The following is a 5,552-nucleotide window of genomic DNA, read 5'->3' as shown; positions in this document are numbered from 1 at the left end:
AGCTACTGGCAACATCCTTGGAGAAGAACCTCCCAAGACCTTGGAACATAGTCCTTGAGATGAGATAGAGCTACATGGCATTGCATTCAGAGCTTTGAACAAATGTTTCCTTCTTCCACTTGTGTCTCTCTCTCTTTGCTTTTCTCTTTCTGCCTTCCTAGGCCAGTCAAGTGGGTACCTCTTGGCGTCCCTCTTTCTGCAGGGGAGGCAGCCTGTCTCTCTACAGGAGTTTCACTACATCCTTGTGACTGACCCTGTTGCTCCCCGTGAGCCACCTCCTTTTCTTCTTAAAACTCAATAAAGTTGTGATGCATTCAAGCCTGGGCCTTCAAGTCCTCCTTTGTTCTGAGGCAACTCTTTCAGTCTGCTCAGAGAAAAAGGTGAAGGAAGGGGAGAATAAGACTCCTTGCACTGGGATTTTGTCACTTTGTCACACAGTGAATTTTCAGGTTTTCATCAATTAACTCTATGGCGTTTAGTCTGAGGGATGTTCAGCTTACTGGCTTTGTCACCCTTCCTGACTTTGCTTGGGCAAAAGCGTTGTTATTTCTTACCCCACATTCTCTCCCATGCCACACTTGATGAAATCTTCAACCATGGTCTGTGTTAGACTTAACAGGTACTTTGTGTATTTGAAGTAAGCAATTAAAAGGAAGCAATTAAGAATTCAATGAACCCAGGCATTACAACACATCCTATTACATATAATGGGTTCCCACCATTCCATGGTAATGGTGAGTTCTAGCAGAGCAAAAATATTGGTCACAATTCTACTTGGTCCTATCTGCTCTGGTCCACATCCACACCTCAGCCCAGGTATGGACGGACCTGTATCTAGGTTAAGTGTGTTCTCTCAGTTGGAAACCAGGGCTTGTTTGTCCATCTGAAAACAACAGAAAAAATATATTTTACCCACTACAGCTTTGCACCTTCAGTCTTGTCTTGGTTCTGATTACTTCTGGTCATGTACTGAGCTTGCAAGGAGAAGAAGACACCTGTATTTGATCTCATTCCCCTGGGCTTCCCATCCCTCAAAAAGCGGGCACATGGCCCCATGTGCCATTATCTTCTCCATGTACATTCCAACCCTGACGGAGAATGGCCTCCGTTCTTTATCCTTGTTGCGTTTCAGTTGTGGAGACCTGGTATATTGTCGTTGTTGTGTAAAAATAATAGAGACTTTCCTTGTCCTGAGGAAAATCTTTTGTGTTGCTTGCTGGCTGGAGCAGTCATTCCCATTTTTTACTGCCTTCCTGTTTATCACTGACTTCATGATCCTCTCAGTGATGTCTTTTAACTGTGATGTCACCATATGCAAAGTTCTTCATTCCAACACTCACATGAGAGAGAAAATCGGTTTCTGGTAAGTCGTGGTAGCATGGGCATTGGAATTGTGCTTATACTCATGCAGGTGTCACTTCCACTGACTGACCATTCCACATCAAGAGAACTGCAGCAGGGATCCATTCCCCTGGATTCAGTCTTCGCTGATCCTTTTCCAGGAGCCACCACCTCTCTTGTGTATGTCTCTAATCGGACCAAAGGGCTGGAGAACCTGTCCTCTGAGAGAAGAGTAAAGGAGATAGGTCCTTTATCCTGGGAGAACAGAAGGCTCGGGGGAACCTCATCTTAACATTCTTGTACTTAAAGGGTATCTAGAAAGAGGACAGATTCTCTCTCATCACAGGGAGCCGGGTGGAGAAGGCAAAGGCCAATGAGTACATGTGTCACTGGTAGAGGTTTTATTTTGACAGAAGAATTTTTTTTTTTTTTTTTTACCATTAAGAACTGTCCTTCACAGGAATGACATCTCAGGGATGTGGTAGAGTGCTGTCACTGGAAGTTTCCAAGATATGATTGGACAGAGTGATTGACAATCTCATCTAGTCTCTCTTGCCCATGAAAGATTGGACCAGATGACCTTTCAAGGTCCCTTCCAATATAAAATATTCTATAATTCTATGACCTCTCAGTGACATCCTTCAATCATGATGTCACAATATTCTAACCACACCACTGCACCACTGTCATCACTAAGGAAATCCTCATTCCAAAAGAGTTTATTACAATTGAGACTGACATTTTTGGCAGAGAAAATAGGATGTTGCATGGCCAATGTCCTCTTCATTTCCAAGACTTGTTCAACAAAAGAGACATACTCTGCAGGCAGGGAATAGCAAAGAGGGACATGAACCTTTCAACTTTTTCTCTAGAAAGACAGTGAAGATCAAGAGAAATGAGAACCCCGAAGTGTGAATCAGCAGGTCAATATGAGACTTCCATCTAGAGTGTCTGATACATGTGCCCAGAGGAGTGTCTTGATTGCCTAGGTCTTCTCACTGATACCTCTCTCTTTGCATGCAGAGGTTCCATGCTGGGGTCCATTGCCTGGGCCCAGGGAAGAGTAGGACCATGGCACCATGCTGGGAGGTTTCCTTCTTGGGCTTTGGACCAGTACTTTTTCTCCCAGTGCACATGCCTAGACTGGTGCTGTTCCCTGCATATCCCCGTATGGAGAGAGATGTCCTACCATGAGGGCACAGCCCTGTACTTTGCTGTGCCCATGTGGTTCCCAGGGGTGTGCAGGATCTCTTGCATGACAGCTCTCTAAAGGCCATGGACTCCACAGTTGGGAAGACCCTGGCAGGCGAGTGAGGAGCAGTGGTCTCATAAGCAGAGCCCAGCTTGGCCCTGCCTCAGAGCTCTTGAGGGAGCCCGGGAAGCAGAGTACTAGCAGGGTGACGACTTGTGTATCAGCTGCGCTTGGGTTGGTGCCTGTCCTGTCTACTGCAAGTGCCCAGCACCCAGTGAGATGGGTAATGGTGGTGTTTCTGCCCTGAAGTGTGGACAGGAAGAGCATGAGGGGAACCTCATGTTGTCCATGGGTCCCTGTAAGCATGAGCCATCATTTTGAGTCCAACAGTGCCTCCGAGTTGTTTTTCTGCACACAGGGCACCATGGATACCAGAGGGATGCCAAGATTTAGAGTAAAAGCCAGGACTGAGGGCCAAGGTCTACAAAGGTATTTTCAAATATCATTTAAAAATATACCTGAATTTTGACATGAACATTGAAAGCACAAACTCAGGGAGATGGGCAGGAAACGTGGGTCCAGGTTATCCTTGTGCTCCCTTCCATCCTGGTGTTCAATGATGATGATGCAGATGCATGTCTAGAGAGAAGCTGGGCTCTGCCACGTGCTGAAGGACTGTATGAGGTTCCTCTATCTCATCTTCCTGTGACCTTATGTGTTGGGCATGCACAGCAGATTGGGTAAATGACAGAAAAAAGTGAGAGATGAAAATGTGGATTGTCCTCAGGTATTATTGTTTCCCATCCAAACTCCTACCACTATTTGGAGCCATTTCCTCACTTCTGGATATTGGCTGCGGATTGGCCATGAATGTCTTCCGCAGTTCCAAGGTGAACAAAAGTGAACAAAAGTGAATGTGAACAAATGAAAATGCAAAGCAGGGAGTTCCACCATCCCCTTTTTCCAAATTTTTGCCTAATCAGACTGGTAGAGGTACCTCGGAAGGAAGAAGGACTCAGAGACCCAGGCTTAGATGCAGCACAACTTTATTGAGTCTTAAGAAAAAAAAGGAGGTGGTTCACATGGAACACCATGGGCAGCTACAAGGATGTGCTTAAATTCCAGCAGGAGGTCAGTCTACCTGCCCTGCAAATGTAGGGAGGTTGACTGCTCCCATTAGGCTGGCTTTGGGAGACAGCACAGAAAAGTGAGAGACAGAGACACAAGTGGAAGAAGGAAATATTGTTTCAAAGTTCTGTATGCAATGTTATGAAGCTCTATTTCGTCTCAAGGACCATGTTCCAAGGTCTTGGGAGGTTCTTGCTCAAGAATGGTCCCAGCAGCTTTAGCAGGGGCGACATCTGTTGCCACAGTAGCGGCTGGTAATGCAGGAGAGGTCAAAGCCCCCAGAGTTGATGGGCACTCCCTCACAGCTGAGGATGCTGCCAACAGCAGCAGAGGTGGAGGAACCCACAACAGTGTTCTGAGGGAAGGAGCTGAGGATGGGGCCGGGCAGGGTCACCACCACAGGAGAGGGCTGGATGACGACATTGGAGCTCTGGCACTGCCTGCAACAGGGCTCATTGCAGCTGTTGGCCAGTGGGGTCGGGCCACAGGGCTGGCAGGGCAGGCATGGGTTGCAGCAGGACATGTCTCTGGGACAGAGGTTCACCTGGAAGAGAGGAGAGAGAGGAGAGGAGAGGAGAGGAGAGGAGAGGAGAGGAGAGGAGAGGAGAGGAGAGGGGAGGGGAGGGGAGGGGAGGGGAGGGGAGGGGAGGGGAGGGGAGGGGAGGGGAGGGGAGGGGAGGGGAGGGGAGGGGAGGGGAGGGGAGGGGAGGGGAGGGGAGGGGAGGAGAGGAGAGGGGAGGAGAGGAGAGGAGAGGAGAGGAGAGGAGAGGAGAGGAGAGGAGAGGAGAGGAGAGGAGAGGAGAGGAGAGGAGAGGAGAGGAGAGGAGAGGAGAGGAGAGGAGAGGAGAGGAGAGGAGAGGAGAGGAGAGGAGAGGAGAGGAGAGGAGAGGAGAGGAGAGGAGAGGAGAGGAGAGGAGAGGAGAGGAGAGGAGAGGAGAGGAGAGGAGAGGAGAGGAGAGGAGAGGAGAGGAGAGGAAGAACATGTGGGTCTGATCAGGAGAAGCAGCACTGCACCAAACCATAGAGGAGCCAAGGCACCTCTTGGCCCAGCATATGCTGCCCACCTCAAATCCCAGAAGCCACTTCCACTAGATCCCAGGCTCTTTCTGCAGAAGACCTTCTCTCCCTTTCCCTCTCCCATGAGAAGCAGCTCTCACCCCAGGGCAAGGACAGACCCTGTCAGCTGAGACACACATTGAGGAAAGACACCTGATCCTGAAGGAGGAGGAAAAGAGGCTTCACACTCACCTGATTCCCAAGGAGAAGAAGGCGAGAGAAGTGAATGAGAGATCAGGGAGTTGGGCTGCCTTTTATGGGAGTCCTGTACTGTCTCAGGTCCAGGAACCCTTTGTGGAAGTAATTTTCTGACAAGCTCATGACGAACGCAAACTGATCACCTAATATTAGGAGATGTTTCCTGTTTTCCTGTGTTGCTGACTTCTCATTTCCTGGCTTTTGCCACGTGATTTCCCATATGAAGGCTTCCCTAAGTGTTGAGATGAAAGGCCCAAGGATTTCCAGAGCAGACACACGTGTCAGCCGCAGGCATAAGTGTCAGCCCAAGTGCTTGTGGCATCCTGTGCAGGCAGGTGATATGGACCCAGGCCATTTTTGTGGACTTCTTTGTGGCAATGTTGTCTGAAAATTGGCAACGCTTTTATGTTTCGGATCTGTTTCCCAAGGACTTCTATTTTGGACAATGTGACATATCCTTTTATCTTGTAAACCCACTTCTCTCTGATGCTTGCTCATTATTTCACACAGTGGGGTCGCTGCTGGGAGGGCTTGAAAATATAGCAACGGTACTCTCAGGACAATTTGGTTGGACTCCTTTGCCTCAGCCCCTCTCTGTGAACTTGCCACTGGTCCTCAGGAAACATCAGGAGCATGT

Source organism: Patagioenas fasciata, chromosome 22 (genome assembly GCF_037038585.1).
Source record: "Patagioenas fasciata isolate bPatFas1 chromosome 22, bPatFas1.hap1, whole genome shotgun sequence".
NCBI lineage: Eukaryota > Metazoa > Chordata > Aves > Columbiformes > Columbidae > Patagioenas > Patagioenas fasciata.
This window is presented reverse-complemented; position numbering follows the sequence as displayed.